This window comes from Amphiprion ocellaris, chromosome 23 (assembly GCF_022539595.1).
Source record: "Amphiprion ocellaris isolate individual 3 ecotype Okinawa chromosome 23, ASM2253959v1, whole genome shotgun sequence".
Taxonomy (NCBI): domain Eukaryota; kingdom Metazoa; phylum Chordata; class Actinopteri; family Pomacentridae; genus Amphiprion; species Amphiprion ocellaris.
Genome location: NC_072788.1, coordinates 11,028,956 through 11,049,142, shown reverse-complemented (window position 1 = coordinate 11,049,142; position 20,187 = coordinate 11,028,956). Strand labels below are relative to the sequence as shown.

Genomic DNA, 20,187 nt, shown 5'->3' with positions numbered 1-20,187 from the left:
GATTTAGATTGGAAACCTACAAATATTTGTCATTTGTCATAGTTAAAATGATTCAAGGTAAACTAAAAACGACCATCAATAACTAATCTGCAATGTATTATTGTCAAATGATCAATTGATAGTTTGCAGGACAAAATGACAGGAAACTGACAAAAACGACTAATTTTGCGAAGCCAAAGCTGACATTTTCAAATCTTGTTTGGCCGTAAATCACTGTTTCAGCTTTAAAGTACTACATTTATCACTTGATAATTGCTGAGGAATTTCCATTCGGGACTTGTGTCATTCTATACACTATGTACTAGTGAGAAAGGGACTCTGTTCTAACTATTCCACCTCGGTCTCTCCTCAACAGAAAATCTGCAACTGATTGAAGACGTGGATCGAGTTACAGGTAGTTTACTCCTGAATCCTGTTTCCATGTGCCCTTGCCCTCCCCGCTCTGACAAACATGGAACTTGACCCTTTCTGAATTCTGAAGCCGACCTGCACACTGAATATAACCTTGGCATAAGGAGCGAGGTGTGTTTCCAATAAACTCAGCTCTGTGTGTGTGTGTTGGTGTGTGTGAATGTATGCAAGCTCTGTTTATGTGAAATTCAATTGTGTATGTCCTGGTGTCTACACGTCTGTGTCTTTGCGTAGGTTTTGCTTAACCACATGTGTTTATTTGTGCATATGTGGCTGCTTTTAGGTGTGTGCATGAGTGTTTGTATGGGTCTTGCGGGGGTTCAATGACCATGTGTGCAGCAGGGGGGCTCTGGAGTGTCTCAGCACCCAAGGCGCCAAGGACATGGCTTGACAGGTGTGCGTGGAGGACCTAGTGGTCTGCACAACAGCGGCGGGCAGCAGCACAATGCGCCCATTCAGGCCTGGAAGGAGACAACCGAGATATCGCAGGACCCCTGTAAGGAAAGGGGGTGGTCATCGAGGGCCATGTCAACTTTTCACTGCGACTACAAAGAAAGACATAACTGCATCGGCACAGTAATGGGCTGTGTGACCTCATGCTGGGAAGCTGTCTGCTAGTATGTGACGGACCGAGGCTGTCTACAGTTACTGCCGCAGACTGATTCTGCTCAGATAACTTTGACTATTCAGGCTCAAAATTGGGTGTAATGTGGACTTACAGGTCTTCATAGGTGAATAGTTAAGAATGGCTGCGAAATTACGCTGGAAAGACTTGGAAGACTTGTCTGAGTAAATGAATAGTGAGTTATATGCTACACTATAATGTAGTGCAGTGTGGTTTTATTCCATTTATCCCCCAGTACGTGCCAGATCTGCCCAAATTCAATCAGCTCTTCTGCAAAAATTAAAAAATCCCAGCACAAAAAATGACTAATTTCCAGTTTGGCATTCACTCCTCATTTACTAGGATTAACAAAGTGACCATTCAGATGGTAATTTTTTTTATTATCTCTGAAATTAATAACCTGGGGGAACGTTTCTTCAGGCAATTTCGAGCAACTACTAAGACATGCCTGCACAGCCACTGAATTATCATTTCAAATGCAGCACAATGCATAGCAGTGCACACACACACAGGCAGACCAAAGGAACTCGCATGACAAACCACTGCAAGACACAAGCTAATGGGCAGGATGTGACACAAATGGCCAGTCTTTGGAAGAATTACATGGCAGTGTGGTCCATACGTCTTTAACGCACATCTGACAAGAGCTTTTAAAACACGCACACAATGCCACCAGCACTGCTATCCATGCAGAAAATTGGACAGCCATCCTTCAGCTCCGACATAAATCTGTGGGGTAGCAAAACGCATCGGAGAGCAATATAGCATAGAACGAGTCTCTGCTGAATCCAAAAAGTAATTGAATCGAGGATGAATACAGACAGGGTGGGATGAGAGTTGACGGAAAACATGTCTCTTGAATTTGATGCTCGGCAACACAATGTTTTCAGGAAAAAGATGCAGGAAAGGGCGCGTCTGTGAGAAAGCGACATATTATCACAGAAGGGAGGAAATTTGTGAAATAATCTGGAAATGTTTTGCTGTCTGCCCTTGAAGTGAAGCTAAAAGACTGGTTTGTTTTCCAACACAAAGCCCGTCCACACCTTTTTCTGGAGGAAAACATGAGCGAGATAACCTTAACCTACATGTGTTGTTGCCACATACTACACACCACCGGTCTCTTCAGCTGTGACCCCAGAGGCCCAAGGTTATCTGCCCACTAAATCACATTTGTAGAGTCATATTAAACATGGAGCCCTGAGGAGAGCAAAAGCTCAGCAAAGAATGACAGGCATCTTTCTATCACTCAAAGCCTGCACTGAATTTATTCCATGATAGTGGCTTCTGTGGTAGTATGTGGCAACTGACTGCCTTTAACGTTACAAGGTGAGCTGCACTGAATTCATCCTCGCAGCAGGAGAATATAAGGTCCACGTTCTCACCAGGTCACCCTAACTGAAATGAAATGAATTGCTATTCTTGCTAATGCGTGACCTCGATGCATGGGAAAAGGTGGATTTATGCTCGTAATTATGAGAAATGGCAGCACGGTATAAAAGAAAAGCTCGGGAGGTCTACTGTATGTGCACTTTCTCTCCAAAATACCGAACAAGGTATGGATAACCTTTTCGCTACACTCTCAAAGTGCCCCTAAAGCCCCCTAAATCCCACCTCTAATGTCAGAATGTCACTGCCTGAACGGGGATGTGACTGCTGTGCCAGGAAAAAAAAAGTGAAGCTGGGAAAAAGGGGAAAAAAACTAAACAAACTGGTGAGCAGCAGTGTTCTTAGGAAACCAGTTTTCACTGACTGAAAACAGGATTAAAGGCATGCAAATGCAACTGGATCTTTGAAGCAGCTTTACCTCATTTCAAGATTACAAATCATCATCTCATTACGAAAAATAATGCTACTTCTATCAGCTACATCTACTTGTTGAAAATGCACTGCAACCGAAAGTTGTCCATTTAGGAGCACATCTGAAGATTTTATTCACAGAAAGTAGCATTGGTTATGCCATTCACCATTAAAGAGCCCATGTTATCCTTCATAGCAGTTTTCCTTTTCTTAATATGTTTGAGCTTTTTTGTGCTTGTACAAGATCTGCAAACCTACAAAACTGCTCCAAAGAGAGTTATTCTCTCCTGCAGAAAATACTCCTCCTTACCTGCCTGAAACATCTCATCTGAAGTCCAGACTTATCTTCTGTTACTTATTTACATCATATAAATCATTTGCATATCGTCTGACTAGCAGCTAGTCAAACAAAAAATGAGCCTGATTCTTTGCATTTTGCCATTATTTCTTAACTCAGGCCGCATCTGCTCGAGCTTTGCCTCTATACTCATAGGTCTAGGTTTATAGTACATTACCAATGTTGTCTTGCTTTTCTCGGGCCTGCTGACCATCAGAGCAGACTGGGCTTTTCGGGAGGAGGCAGAAGCTTAAATGAGTTGGAGTTAAAACAAGTGTTTCAGATAGAGGGTGAGCAGCAATACTCACGCAATAATACAGCGATAAACAAAAATGCTTTCTGGACATATAGTAAAACCACCAGAATAAAATCACAAAATATGTTAATGTGCAGAATAATTAATTATTTGCACACTTTTAGAGGACTCGTACGGAACCGTCACACAGCAACAACATTGGTTTGAACAATGCAGTTCATTTTCTTTCTTCAAAGGTTGTGAATGATGTGGAAATGTAATTGATCTAACTCTAGCAATCATGGGAAAGTTGTCTTTATGTAGCCACAACTGCATTTGGTGGTAAATGGGCTGTTGCAACCACAGCCTACCCATGTGTACATCTTTGGAGATCAGGCCGTAGGAGACAATTTTAAAGCTCACAATTTCACACCAGTACATAAAATGGTGTATCTTTTATAAAGCAAGTTGGACAACTAGGCTGTAGGGTGGCAGGTGGAAGGCCAAAGTTCAATTCCAGTCACAGGCCTGTAATGGATTATTGGTTTTTTATTACCTGTAATCCTTCCTTAATGGAGAAAACTGAACAATTTTCTTGACTGATTATCAACAGCCTTATCAATTAATCATAAGTTAATGAACAACATAGTACAGCAAGTACAATTCCATGCCGATTTAATCATTTTTGATAACAAACATGCCAAAAGCACTTACTGTGGCTTAATTACATGTTGCATTGGGCTATACGTGTGCTGTCCTAGTCTTCGGCTCAACTAGAACACATAGGTACGGGCTGGTAAGCATTACATCTTTGTCATGGTGCCCGTTGCTAGCTAGACCCCCACAATGCTCTCTGCTTGCCAACATTAACTGTATGTAGTCTGACCTCTTTGGGTTCCAACAGTATTCAACAGAAAGATGTACTACAGGTAACGTACAGTACATCTTTAGACATGCATGCCTCTCGTTGTCTAAATATAAGTATGTATGTTTATTGCGGTACCCAAACAATGTCCAAACCTCATTTTACTCAAGCATTTTAGCTGCCTAGCCCTGACTTACCTATAGTTTATCTGTAACAACCACAATCTTTAACCAATCTTAAACATACTAAAGTTATTAGATACATGTATAATAAAAAAGCAAAAAAAATTTTTTAATGTAGGCACTAGGCAACTTTTACATTTGTCCAATACTGACATTCTTGACTATCAACATGCTTGGTAGAATTTGAAGTGTTTTTATCAATATGCACAGGTTTTCATATTGCCAGCTGACTTTGTGAAATGGAGAAATGGCTCCTAAATTTGGTATCAGTTCCTAGAGCAGTTAAAGTAATCCGTTTGACCTCCTTGCCTTTTACCTGTTATGGTTTGACATGTTGTTTTTGTTAGGTCATGTAGGAATCAGGTTCGGGGAGTCAGATTCATTTTAACTGGGCATAATAACTCATTCCGTCTACCCCGTCGAGGTAACAGTATAGCGGGACACTAAATAGCAAACCTTTCCACGAGAAGAAACTATATATGTTGACCGTCAGCATATTTTCTGGTTTCTGTTACATGGGTCGTGCATAGGTCGAGAATGAGATTTTAGAGCAAGGTCTGCAGGTCATGAGATTGGTTCAGCATATTTTACATGCCATTAAAATTGTATATGGGTATATGAAAACAAACTGACAGTGCATGGTAGCAGACACAAGGAGACAGATGGCTGCCGGAGTGGGGTTTCTTATGCATGACGAATTGTCGCATCTGCTGGTGTGATAGTGCAAAGCTCGCGGTCAGGGGAAGTTTTCAAGAAAAAACAGGAGGAAGTGTAATCTGAAAACAAGCAAAGGCTGTCGTCTGCTTCCAAAGGAACTGATCTTTTTATAGTCCAGAGTCATCTGCAGTAGCAGAGTCGGGCAGGAATCCTGTGGGGACCTGAGGGCAATCAAGGTGGCAGTCGCTGTCCTGATACCCAGGTGAGGTGACATTCTGCCAAAATAAAGGCTTACAATCGCAGCAAACTGCACCTGAAATTGGTATGAATCCTTAGGGGTAAAGCTGGAGCTCAAAGGGTCCGTCTACAAGCTTTGTCACACCTTGTCATCCGGGCTACAAAAGCGCTCAGCCAAAGTTTGTCAGATGTCAAAAAAGATCACAAATACCATCAAAACTCCATCAAGATAAAGTGCTCATGTGGCCTCTGTCCAGACCTGCCTGAAGTCCTTTTTTCATTTCACAGGCATTTCCTAATTAGATGAGAATCATAGTTTGATGTACATGGTCTCATTATATTAAATGCTATGCAGGGGGGGAAAAAAACATACGTGGAGGCTTCATTGTTTGCCTGCAGTGCAGCGATAGAGAAGGTTACAATCGTCTCTCCCTCTTTCTGGGGCGTCCGCAGATGCAGAGGAAAAATCGATGCACAAAAAAGCACTTCATTCCTCCTCAGTTTCAACCTTTACTGCTGGTATAATTAAAAGTGGCTTCTACGGGCCTTCTAATCCAAATTTCCCCAGCAGCTGGAGGTGGCCTGCTCAAAGTCAGCAGCAGGGAAAAGGCTTCTCTTCAGACTGTTATTGCATCATGTATGCAGGACTCATGCTGACTATATGAAAGGCTGCTTACTGTAACTACACTGTGGACAGAGGGTGATGTGAGTGCAGGGATAGGTATTATACAGCAGGATATAGCCAAATAACAGCTCGCAATTTGATTTTTTCCCCCTTTAAAGATACAATCAAACACTAGAAAACTGCGATTGACACCAAAACCAAAGAAAAACCTAGTTTGTCCCATTTAATTCCCATTTCCAGCGAAGCAACGCGAAGAGTGTGAATTATTTTTACACACTCCTTCTGAACACTGCAGCATCCAACACTGATAACACCAGCCGAGAGACAGAAATTAGCAAATTACCTGTGTGTCACGGCTGCATCCGAGCCGCTGGACCAATTATTTCTGCTCTGCTGCAATTGTAAAGGCCTCTCCAGCTGTGTTTGACACAAAGCTGGCTTAGGGAGGCTTACTTCTGACCAAAAACATAAACAAGATTACAGGAGGCTAACTTTTCACGGTGGCTCGTGAGTGACAACAGAACCCCTGCTAAATGGACCTTTGCTTCAAAACTGTCAGAAGTGGTGCATTGTCTCAAGACGCTTTGGGAAGAGACCGAACAGCTAAAGGAATAAATGGAACAAAGTTATTCTTGCTGTCTATAGCAATCAATAACAGGCTGTTCATTAGTAGAAACTGCACAGTGCACAGAATTGACAGAAAAAGACAGAACAATGCATTAAGGAAGAGAATCTGCAGGCACAGGTGTAATAAAACAGGATTACAGATGACTGCTTAACTCCAGCAATCCACTGATGACTTCCAAAGCAATAACTACACCCACCTTATTAATCATTATAGGCAGAAATTCCATAAAGGGCTGACCCCTACTGACCTGAGTGAGCTCATTGTCTAGTGGCATGCTGCAGTTTCATATTTTCCAAGCGGAACAAGCATGTTACTGTGTTAAGCTATTTGCTCGGTGTCAACCTGACTTTTAGCTGCATTTATTATGTATGAGAGGGTTAAAAGGGGTCCATGAGAAGATTATAAAAGCTTAACATTTTGATGAGATTAATCTAGCTATCAATCTATGCATGCATAGAAGAGTGAAGCAATTATAATGTGGCAGTTGATGAACAAATAACATTAACATCCTTATGAAAGTCTGCTTTAAACACATCCCATAGCATGCCCTGGAAGAAAATGTGCAATCGTGAGGATGTCAAATGTGCTGCAACTATCAATGTGGAGTCTGTCAGAAGATGGAGTATCAGTGTGGAGAACAGGAAGGGAGTGGATGTCAGTTGCCTGGAGAGGACGATCTGACATCTCAACTCCCACTGTCTGTCATTCTGTCTTCCCCCCGATGATGTATGGACGCTATACGGCACCGCTCACCCAGCAGAACCAGTCGATACTACCAACGCTGAGGAATGCTATAGCGAGACAATGGAGGGCTGTGACCCCTTGTTATGGAATGACAAAACTCCATGAGGGTGGAGGGGAAAAGAAATGGGGGCCTGTTTTTATCATTCAATATCACAGTCTGCATTTCTGTGGTGGCATTTTAGAGGAATTAAACACTGCAAGAATATCTTTACAAATCCCATCTGTGCATGCATTTTGGGTTTGATAATGTTCCAGTATAGTTTTAAAATTAACAGAGCAAACTTTGTCGGAAGTAGCGGAATAAACTCGGCTTATTTCCATCATTGCTGTTTGTATTTTTGGCTCAACCAAGCTTTCAGAATCTGATATTAATAAAATGATGCAAAGTATGAACTGAGACAAACAAACAAGAATAGTTTTTTTTACATTTATTTTACCACAGTTTTTCAGTCTAAAGCATATCACTACTTCCATTCATTGGACAAAAGTCTTTAAATGAGTGTAATAGACCGTAGGGATATAACAATTATCAGCCTGGGCAACTATCGTGGCTGACATCTGGCATTTTTCTGATTATCACTATCATTATTTTTATTGGCCGATTATTGCTAAATTAAATGTGCTACTTCAGGTCTGATGCAGCCTCATCTCTCTGTCTGCAGTCACTCTGTGGTCTCAATAATATGTCTCAAGCAGAGACACAAAAGACAAGAAACACGACTTGTTGCCACAAACCTGAAAATTAGCTTCTCTCACCGTGACTAAAGCTATGCCAATGGTTAACTTAGAAGACAGCCACAGATTAACCTGAAACAGAGTCTGGATAACAATAATTAATAATGCTTTAAGATATGGACCTTAGCGGGCAATAAACGTGGTTGAACAGTGAAAGATTAATAAAACAGAGAAGAACAGCAGACGTAACTGCAGGAGAGAAATTGATCAATCTCAGTTGAACCTACATAAACAGAGGAGAGCATCCTAATTTAATCACTCCTATTTCTATTTTCCATACTCTGTTATAGTCACCCTTACTAATGAAGAAGTCTAATTATCAATGACAGGGTAAACGCTAACAAATTCAATTAAACATCACATTTAATGTATATCGGTTCCACATATCGGTTATCGGCTTTTCTTGATTGCCAATGTTCGGCATCAATGCCAAAAAACCCACATCAGTCGATCCCTAATTGACAGTAAGCATAATTTTCTTAACTTCCTCAGCGGGTGTTTGCCATAACTGCAGTTAGATCTCAGAACAACACACTCAACAATTTCAGCACGCCAGCATAAAGCGCTGAATCCAGGCCTCAAATCGACATGACGTGCCCACGTAGGCCGACGACAGGAAATAAAGGCCCCCCGTTTTCTCGACGCTTGCCCATGGGGGCCTCACTTCCTGCTGCCTGCACGGCCACGCCGTTATCTGCTGCTTATTATTTGGCTGAATGAGCTGGAGCTGGGGGCTCGCGGGGCTCACTTCTGACATAATGACTGATTACAGTCTTGTGGCTCCCCTCTAAGAAATCCCACAGTTGCCACCGTTGCGCCATGGCGGCTCAACATCACAGGCAAGACCAAGTGGATGTAGAGGAGAACGAGGGGGTGGTTGGTCTTTTTCCTGTGACAGCCAAGCTGCTACCGAGTCCTAGAGCTGTCACGACTGACAGAGACCTCAGTGGATACCTGGGTCACACTTGTCATCGGGTCCCTTGTTAACGAGCTTTTTTTTTTTTTTTTTTTTTTTTTAGACTAGAATAACATATAAGCTACAAGACGGCAAGGCTAAATAATGATTTTTGTATTTTAATTTGCTCTTGAGCTCATTTGCCACTTCTTCTTCCTGCAGAAATGTGATGCATACTAATGCAGCATTAAGCCCATTAAGTCTAATATGTCTAGCTTGAACTGATCCATAATGCACAAACTCTTTCTTACTCATGAATGCGAAACACAGATGCATGCGAGTGTGACAGGAGTCTGAAAACAATACAGAACAGGCTCCGTCAATAGCGCCCGTTTCCAAACAAGAGAAGTCATTCTGTCAGCACTTTTCAAACGCCAGCTTTCAGGCAGTCAATTAAGTTCAAGGTGAGACAAAAATGTGTTGTCATTTAAACGGTTTTGCTCCATTGGGGCGGTGCATCAATCCAGTCATCTCCATTCCAGAGGTGACAAAGGGCTGGCAGGGAAGTTTATATTTGCTAGTGGATACACAGTTCTGCTGTCATTACAGCAGCCTGAGATGAAGCAGGGATAGCAGTTGTGCACATTTAGAATGCACTGTTCCCCGAGAGCAGAGCCTCATAAAGACAGGGACAGAAAAAAAGACAAAAAAAAGAAAGAGGGGAGTACTCTTGAGGAGGAGGCTGCCTGGCTGATGCAGTGGGCCCTGCCAGATCCCACCCCCAGCTTCCACACTCCTAAATCCAATCCTATGCTATTGATTAGGAAAATCAATTTGGTCTAAGTCACAAGCACAGAGGGAGATGCTAAAACGCTGCAACACATTTTGAAGTCACAAGTGGAATCAGCTTGTGATCAACTCAACGAATCTGCCTCTATTACAAATATTCCCTTTGTTAATTAAGAAAAAGGGGACGCGACCTCACATGATAGGAGGATGCATTGTGAAGTCATCCACCTGTATGAACAGACTTTAATTATCTGCCTGCAAAAAAAAAAGAAAAAGGGAAAAAAAAAACTCCTGCTCTCTGTAAATCTTATCAAGTATGAAAAGGGAAATGGTATTTTAATTTGAAAACATTCTTCTCGATATTGTAATCAACATTTCTGCGAGGCATTTATGCTTTGTGTTCCATTACAAGCTCTTTTGAACTGCAAGGCTGAAAGTGTGGCAGAAAAAATGTGCTGTAATGGAATTTTTACCCAAACATATTAGTGAAAGACTGTTAATCTTTATGTGTGCCAGCATCTTTTGAATGTATCAGACTACAGAGCACAGACAGATAACTGAATGAGCAGAGAAGTCACCGAAACAAGGTCACAAAGAGTCGCAGTGGTTTTGTGGGTAAGAAACTCAGCTTTAAGTAATATTTCTTATCGGAAAGTCAATTATATGACAGTGAGGCTGGTTGATATGACTCAAAAAATTCAATGCTAACCGTTTTCATCATTTAAACTACTGTCTACTGTTGTCTTTATCAAAACTATACACCATATATGTGCAATATAAACAAAACTGCCACCATGAGAAGGTCTCCTGTGATGCTTAACGCCAACTGGCCAGAGACGTCATTTTGTAGGTGAGCTGAAACGCATGATGACATCATCACTGATTATGTGTGCCATTAGAAAATCTGCATCCCCAGTTCTAAAACTATTTTTAAAAATTTTGCACAGCATTGTGGTTTGCTCTACATCAAATCTCACAAAACTCAACCAACTGCATATCACTGAGCTAACATCACTTACTTTCATTGGTATTGTTTCATCATCTTTTGCGACTGCATTTGTTTTTGACCAGAAAAGCTCACTCAAGTTTGAATGACCACAAAGGAAGCAGTGGTCTCAAATTAAGGCATTTTTTCACATTGTTTTAAAACAAAAACTTGAATTATTTCTGAGGTATTGCTCGAACTCGGAATGCAAATTCTATATAACTGACATTCAGCAAAACAGCAGCTCATATAGTTTAGGCACCCAGCTGTAGGATCACTGTTCTAGTAGACTCCAGCTTGTCTTCAGCACGTGAGCTCCGGCTGGAAGCTATTAACTGGCATAGAAGTCTTTGTCATGGTTCCCATTGCTAGCTAAATTCCCATAGTGCCCTCTGTTTGCCAACATGGAACTGCTAGTAGTCTGAGTAACTGCCTCCTGAAGTTGCTGCAATGCTAATCACAATTGATTTGCAGTTTTCTATCTCATCAAAGATAAAGAGGTCCACTTGTTAACACAAGCAGGTACTATAGCTTATATGCTGCACATTTTCTGACATGAATGTCTGCCATCTTCTGCCAATTAATTAGTCAATCATGACTAGCCCTAGATGTAATTACAAGAGACCCAAAACAGTAGCAAAGAAGTGTATAAAACAGCTACAAAGAGGCAATTTTAAAGAGACAGAGCAATCACAAAGAGAATAAATGATTTAATGTCATTCTTGGCCTTCTATTTATTTATTTATTTTTTTTTACTGTCACTTTATTTACACTCATACATTGCAATAGCAAATAGTTTTGACAGAAAAGTATATTCTACACCAAACCTTGGCCTATATTATGACTTTATCAGCTCCATTTACTGTATTATTATTAATTGAAGATGCTCTTTTTTATTAATGGTTAAACTGGGGGTGCAAAGTTGCTCTGCGCCAACTTGCGCCTGACATTTGCAGATCGAGCAGCCACTGAACAAGGAAGCTATCTTCATTTCTCTTTGCTGGCCAATTAGTGGTCAGATCAGGAGGTCCCAATGGTTTAGGGAGGCGTAAATACTAACCGTCATTTCCATTCATTTGTATGCGGCTGCAGGTGCACTACCTTATTATGTATTCAAGCCCAAATCTGCCTCCCAAACAGGCCATAAATTAACTTCTTTTAGAGCTTCGGTCTCAGAGAAGCATTGCATCTTTGTTTGAATCCTCTTCACTGGTCTAAAGTTAACAAGGAAAAAAGCCTCCAGAAACAAAAGAAAGCTGTCAATATTGTGGAAAAAAAAAACAACAACTTTGTGGTCATACTGTAAAATGCACATAGACAAATGTATCAGATTTTACACAGTAGTAAAGGGTTTGATGTACTACGGCTTGGTCAGGCTTTGTCAGTTTGATAGCTTTTGGATACCTTTTAACACCACCAACAGGGTCGTAAGAGTGGCTTGGCTTGCTTTAAATGCTAAGTTGACATTTTTGGGTCCATATCTGCACTCAAGCTGAGAATGTCCCCTTTTTTACTTCATTTTCTATGGGCCAGTTGTGGGGCAAGGGTTAACAATGTTGTGGAACCAACTGCATTTTTGGAATACAGATATAATCGGCAATAATGACAGCACTGATTTAATCATGTTAAGGGGCAACTGATTGGATCACTATATTGCTCCCTGGTTGTGCTGCAGTGGCCTTTATCTGCAAGCATCATTGCTGCAATACAAAAATAGCATCTCCGCTCAAATGCATTCTGCGTTCATATTTGCAGAAGCTGGTTAAGGCTCCACGTCCCCTTGTCACGAAGTCTTTGTACTGCAGCCTGCAGAAGTTGTTGAGTGCTAAAATGTGCCTGCTAAGTGTTTTGACCCCCCTAGGGACAACTTAACGAAGAGTCAAATTAAGGGTAGACGGGTGGCTTGCAGATAATTAAAGCCGCAGTTGAAAGTATAAGATTTTTTTTTTTTTACAGCACACTGACATCAGTTGTGGTAACGTATACACTTGAGCTTGACAACACAGCAGCCTTGCAGGCCTTTATTAAAATTAAATGCATAAATTAATGTGACATGTCGGAGCAATTCAAAATGCAGCTGAAGCTTCATGTGTTCTGATAAATGCAACAGCAGAAAAATGGGGTTGAAGCCTCAGCAGATTTCATGGACAAACAATAATCTTCCTCCTACTTCTGCACAATTTAACATCCTATTCCTGCTTACTGTCAGGATTGCAAGAGAAATATTTCCCTGACCTCAAATAGCCCTGTAGTAATCGAGTATTGTACTGGTTATTCCATCGAATAATCCGGTTTTGTACAATGAGCAAAAAAGTGTTTCGCTTTAAGAGAAATTCCAGGTTTTATTGCTTGACTTGCAGATCCTCGTACCTAAACTGAGCCCTATATAGAATGCAGTCAAGATAGCAGCTCTTTGGGTGAAGTTAGAGGAGAAACACAGTCTGATCAGCAGAATTACAAGCTGCCAAACTATCCTCTATGGCTACTTTGAGGATATCCGGCGGGGAAACAAAAAAGTGGCACGACAATTGTGACAAACTACCTGAGGGTGGCACTTAGCTACTTAGACACACAGGCTTTCTATCAAAGATGGATGCAGTCCATCTATTGGTTTGCAGACTACTGCTTTGAAACCTCAAGTTTGGCATTTAGCTCTTTGATGCAACAAGCGAAGGGTGGATCTTACTTACAACTCAAACTCTAAGAATTTAGAGATTCAAGAGCACTCTGTATTGAAGGAGACTTGAAACTAGCAACTGAGGACATACAATCACCAGGAAAATGCTTTCAAAGGTAACAGATCCATTGAGAAATCAAGGTTGTTTTTCTCATAATCTTCTATACATTCAGACTTCTTTGAAGCCACTTCCAAGTTTGCTTCACTTTTCAGACCTGGAGGCTACGTCCACCTTTTGTATACAGTCTATGGTTAGACAGGGAGTCGATCGTGTCAAACCAGAGTGAAAAAAAATCAAGGAAAACAAGTTGAAAAGGAGTGTCATGTACATATGACCTGCATTTATATTATTCAGCTTTGGTTAGTGGGATAGTTGACACAATCTGAAGGCTCCTGTGCTTGAGTTTGCACTTTTCTTAGCCTTCATTTCTTTGCCAAATGCCAAGGCACACAATTTAAGTGTTGACATACAGTGGTACGTAGTAGCTTATAGTAGACCAGGTTCATTTTCTTGTTTTTCAGATGAGATGATTTCAAACTTTGGACAATTTGTGGTTTTCTCTGAAATCTGTGCAGCTGCATACAGTTATCACTGTAAATTCTTTACATAGAGCATTTTTAAGGATCCACGTTTCCACACTAACCTCAAACTATCCTCAACACTCCAGAGATTCACAGAAACAGCCCGAAATTCCAGAGAAATTGGTCTGCGATTCAAAGATGGTCATCAATATCCCCTTTTGCCCCAGAGAAAAGCGGTTGGGAATTAATCCCGATCATGATTTAGATAAGCAATGGTGTACTGGTGGGGAAAAACACAGTTGGGTTGATGAAATGAGAAATGAAGAGACAGCATTGATTTTCTTTACTATTCAGCTGGAATCACTGTTTTTCAAACTCCTGATATTAGAAGAGCAGCAGAATGACAAATACCAGCATGTACTTGTAGTGTCGTCAAGAAAAACCTCACTGTGCTTTGACAAATACACAAAAGACAGCTCTGCTCAACCTGTGCTGTTGACCTTTTATCATATACATCGATACGTCTCACTACATATTATATCTACAGAAGAATAGTTTACGTTAACAGGCATCTGTCCTGGTGGCATCTGCTGTTGTCTGACTTTTACACACAACATGCTCTCAAACATTGAGGTCACTGTCTGCAGAGCTACACGGAATCAAAAAACTAATTGTGTGTTCTTTCCATCAAGCACCAGCTGAAGTCTCCATCTCAACTCTAACCCCATTTCCTGCAATTTAGTGTTCGGTGGGGGGGGTGGGTTGTGAAAGCTCGTGTCAAAACCTTTCTGTCTAGGCTCTTTATGAGACAGGACAGCTAAAGTGTTGAGAGGCGTAGACCTTGAGGACCTTATTCTCAGCCGTGTGCTTTCTCTTTCTGTCTTTTTTTTGTATTTTCACCTTTTGCTTTTCTTCTTGTGTGACATTCCTGCCAGAAAAAGGGCCCCAGCAGACTGACCTGTCTCACTCCTAGCAGCATGATAGCTCCAGTCTCGGGGACCTTAGAAAAATTGCGGGCCCCAGTGTAGCAGTAGGTGAAATTTAGCCCACAGGAATGTGAATACGGTACAGTAGGTGGCCTGCTTTATCAGTTTTCAACATTATGAAACTATATAATCCTATACACTCTACCTGTTATTTAAGCCTCGCGGGGGAAAAAAAAAAGAAATCAGCCGACAAATATAAATTCTCTGAAGACGACTGCGTGATGCTTAGCATGTCAGCATCCAGCCGCAGGGATAAACAATCCTTCAACTGCAAAATAAGTTCTAAAATCCATCAGTTAGACAGCCTGTGTGAGGATTTGGAACGCTTTTCCTCTGTAGTGCCCCTTATTTTCTTACTTGTCAAGGATCTCACGCAGTCTTGCCTATGATAAGTTGAAAAAAAGGAAGTAATCTTTCAAGAAGAGTCATGTCATGTGCAGAAAGACTTAACACAAAAGCTTCCATGAAAGAATATGCAGTATGAATGCTGAAAGCCACGGCCTTGACGTGTAGTAAGCAAGATCAAGCCAAGATAATCCTCATTAGTGATCAATTTCCTAATTAATATATTCAATTGATTATCTTTAAGTATAAAAAGAGTGAAAAAGTCTCAAAGTGAAGCCTTTAAATGTCACGTTTAGACAGATCAAACTACAAAAATGCTCAATTTACCATCAAAAATGACTGAAATTTATCAATTAATCAATTTTTTATTAAATTACAAACTGATTAATCAAATAATCATGAGCTTCAGGTCAAGCTAATAGGAGACGACAGGTTATGATTGTACATCACAGACTCCATGTATGAAATATGATACTGACTGGTAGCCATGGTGACCATCCATTTTTGCTAAAATTGATCAACTTGCCACAATCTTAGCTAACGCTGTTGTAATTTCTACAAACAAAATGAGTTGTACTGTTGCACTTTGCTGCTGCCACTTCTTTAAACCAATTTTCTGTGACTTTAATGATCAAAAGCACTAATAAATGACTTCCACTGTTGCTGCTAATGTACACAGGTGGCAAGAGAGGGACATGAAAAAAGAGAACTACAAACCACTGCAACGCCTCTGATCCCTGGAGACATGATTGCACATTTCAAAAGAGCGAAAATATAAACCTGATATGAAAAAAAAGTACATGTAGTGCATGACCTTGAGCATTATATTCAGTCGTACAGCGGCGGTACAAATCACTACAGATCAGTTAGATAAAGGCATAAAAAGGTATTTATTTCTCAGTGACTCTGCTACACTGCTTTTCAAATCAGGGCTGATTAGTGGAGTATTTTGAGGCTGCGAGGGCTGATTTTTGCAGGATTTATCTTTACAGTCTTAATTTAAAACTGGAAAAAAGGTGCAGCTCATTTATTTCATCCTACTCCCATGCATCACGAAAATCTATACAAAATATCTCTTAAGATTCAAGCAGGAACATGTGCATAACTTTTCCAAACGGCACTCTTTGAAGAATGCTTTTCCAAATTGATGTGCCAGTAAGAGCCTGCACTGTACATAATGCGAGCCATGAAGCTGCACCCTACAGAAGCTAACCTAATGAAGAAAATTGGAGAGCCCGTGTCCCTATTCATACAGCGACGACAAATTGGATTCCTCCTGACTTGCAATTGTGTCCAAAAAGAGCAAAAATCAAATCAAATAAATGGGGCTGCCAATGGAAAGAGATTCACTTGCTGAAAAAAACTACACAACATCGGCGGAGAGAAAAAGAAAAAGGCAACATCACAGGGATCCAACAGTGCTTTCCAGTAACACAATGCAAGAGGAAGAAATACAGTATGTGCCAGAACAGAGTGCAGGACTTCACTTAAACAAGGATATGATGGAATGTGTCACTTTACAGAGAGAAAAATGCCTGAAGAAGTCGCTCATGTGGCCTCTAATGAGTTCAGTAAAGGTTGAGGGTTCTGATCATGTCTGAGAGAAGACATTTGAGGAATACTTGAGAAGTTTAATGGCTGTTTTTGTGTTTTTTTCCCCCAACCTGTCGGTGTCTCTTCAATCAAGACAACCAATCTGATCAATCTATTGAAAAAGCAGCTCAAATTCAGCAAACTATCTCGCTGCAATACAGCATTTTATTTCCATACAGCTCCAGCACCAGATGCTCAGTTCAACTGCTGCTATATTAAATATAACCCAGATTATATTCCACAAGGAGCAGCATTTAGCTGAATCTAAACGGATGAGACGAAACAAAGTGCAGGTTGACAGAACGGTTTAGTCAGAAAGCTTCAAATGTACAGACGAGGGAGTCAAGGTTTTTGTTTTTTTAAACTCTGTGTGTGTGTCATCTGCTTGAGGGCAATCCCACCAATGCAGATTATATGACAGATGGTACTGCAGTCCTGGACCTAATGAATGTAATTGTCAGAAAAAGGATACAACCAACAACAATGTGAATGATAAGGAGGCACCAGAGGAGGCCAAACCCTGACCGAAGCTCACAGCTGTTACAGGATAAAACAAATAAACAAAAAAAAAAACACACAACAAACTGAAATGATACTGCAACGAACTTCAAATCTGATTGTGAAATACAGTTTCCACAAACCCCTCTCCTCTCCTTAAGCAACCATCCTCTGCTTTATGTGTGCATCAAATAATGACACACCTTGTGCAGTATTTATGCCTTTTCTTGGACTGCAATGGAAATTCTGTGACACTTTGGAAACGTGCGAACAAAGAAACTGACTGCAAGTGAAATATAGATGAAAAATCTACATCACCTATACCTCTGAAATGCATATTTTAACACACAGCCTAGAGAATATGAAGAAGAAAAAAATCAGATGCTCACACCAGCATGGATCCTCGCACAACACTGGGCCTTTACTGCTGCATCCCAAATTCCACCTTTAAAAAATTACACTAAAAGACAAAGAAATAAAAAATAAATAAATAAAACTTCCTTTTACAGGTTTGCATGCAAAGTCCAACTTCATCTACCTCAAAGCCATTTTTCAGCACATTTTTGAATGATAAAAACTCATAAATTAGACCAAAATGAGATTTTTTTTTTAATCCATTTTGGGCACCAATATGTTGCGCGTTCAGGGCTGCACCTGAAAGCAATGACAGACCCGGTTCAAGTAGTTAAGAGTGGCCAAGATTTGGCATTACAGAGCGCATCTCCACCGCTGCAGAGATTCATTCATGGGCTTTATCATCGCCCCCTGAGCTGAATCTGCAGATAAGAGTGCGCACAAAACACACAGGCATATGCGCTTTTTTCCCCCTCTCTCCAGTGCAGGAACGTCACACTTACCGCGTATTTAGAAAATGACCGGCGAATATGAGGAGATCCAAAGTAAATTTCTCTCGCAACTGTCTCTCAGGTCGTCGGGTAAGCTGTTCCTTACGCACCGGGGAGGTGAGGAATTGGGACTTGATAAGAGGTCGAGGGAGAGAGAACCACGAATCCAAAGTGCTCCGATGAATATCCTGGTTTTAAAAAATAAGAAAAAAATAAATAAAAAATCGCCTTTATGCTGCCGCGATTCCACAATCCGGTGATGATCTCGGGAGAAACGCTTGTATCCACTGGTACTGTCCCCCACGGGTTTTTTACATCCCTTTATGGCACAAGGCGTCCTTCTGTGCGGGGGCTACATCACGTCCCATGAAGCTGGAAAGCGCACGAAAGAAGAGAAAGAAAAAAACGCCAGCAGCCCTTCGCCACACGGAAAAAAAGAAACAAAATCAGAGTATCCAGAAGAATTTGAGGGGAAACGAGACGCGATGGTGGTCAGAATCTGGTAAGAAAAGCTCCGCAGGGGGATAAAGAAAAAAAAAGAATCTAAGTTGTTTGGGTCCCCAGAAGATTAAAAAAAGAGACTGAGCTGTGTGCGACTATGACAAACCAATTGTGCGCACTGGCTGGGAGTAATTCTGTATGGAGACCAAGAGGTTTGGAGAGCCAGTGAAAGGTGAGAGGAAAAACTCGGATGTGGATTGCCGCTCTCGCAGTATACTCGGGCTCCACCTAGCAGCAAACACGAGATAACAGGCTCCAAAGCAAAGCCAGAGCCCTTCCTCTCTACCTCCAGGAGATCTATCCTGAGTCTGGCAAGGAAGGAGACCTATGTTATATTCTGTCTGTGCGCCGAGACTGCACTATTTATGCGCAAAGAGCCAGAGCTTCTCCAAAAACACTAACTAGTACAAGAATTGATCGATCAAACACATGTGGGGTGAAGATTTTAGCTGATGATAATAATATATAAAAATGGCATGTATAATCAGATATGTGTGCAAATGCTAAAAGCAAATCCAAACTGCATTCTCTGGGTGGGTTTTCTTCATACAGCGTGTCCTCAAAGAAGAGGTCAGGGTCATCTTTCCTGCATGAAGTCCATTATTTATCAGATGGCTGAAGGCTGAAGTTGTCATACCTGAAAAAAGATTGATGCGAACTATTGCATTAACTTCTTTTTGTTGAGTCCAAACATTATTTTTTGAGTGTAAAATTAATGCTTAAAATTCAACTACAAAAACAAAAATGCAACAGTTGCATCAATCTTGTTGCGTTAAAACAACTTCTTAATAAATTATGTTCAACTAACAAACTATTTTGAGTTAGAAGAATTTTTTTTTCTCTATAGTCAAATGTATTTTTAGTCATTTCCCAATTATTTAAAAGGAATTTTTAGATGCTATGAACCTAACTACATTAATATATGAACACAAGTTTTTAAGTTAGGTTGTCCAACTGGGTTTTTTTTCATAGTTTTGAGTTTGTATTCATGTTCACTTTTTCAATCTGAACTGCAGTTATGCATTTGACCATTTAAATCTCAAGAAACAACAAATTCAAGTTTAAGTTACACACAATATTAACCCAATCGATCAATATAACATTTGAACTTTAAAGGTTCATCTAAATTATTACATTTGATTATTTATCTTGCAATCATGGTGGTCAGAGTGTATTTCATGTAATTCTGTCTGCATTTTGATATCAAAATTATGGTATGAGTTAAATATGGCTTCAGAAACCTACAATACAGTTTGGCAGATTTTTAAAAAAACACCACTAAAATCCATGAACTCTTGTGGTGACTTTTGAGCACTGCACCAGCTGCACCACATCTCCAGCCAGAACTCACCCTCTCAGTGCTCCAATAGCCAATTAATCACTTTAATAATCCTAATTGCAATCAAAAAATAAGTAATCATCCAATCACTCACCCAGTGATTCACTAATGAGCCCCTGCAAACGCTGAGCTGG

The 20,187-nt window shown here is 40.6% G+C and overlaps 1 protein-coding gene across 17 annotated transcripts in view; it reads right to left on the bottom strand.

Moving 5' to 3' along the window:
- Positions 1 to 18,879, bottom strand: part of LOC111564120 (adhesion G protein-coupled receptor L3-like) — a 266,802-nt gene extending 247,923 nt beyond the window's left edge. For 6 of the 17 annotated variants that reach the window (XM_055007688.1, XM_055007690.1, XM_055007694.1 and 3 more), the window contains exon 1: positions 18,226 to 18,878. The gene's annotated coding sequence lies outside the window, so the exon portion shown is untranslated. Of the gene's footprint in view, positions 1 to 17,757; positions 17,829 to 18,225 lie in introns of all 17 variants that reach the window. The other 11 variants (XM_055007696.1, XM_055007697.1, XM_055007701.1 and 8 more) reach the window with 4 other exon arrangements.
- Between the last annotated feature and the right edge of the window lie 1,308 nt (positions 18,880 to 20,187).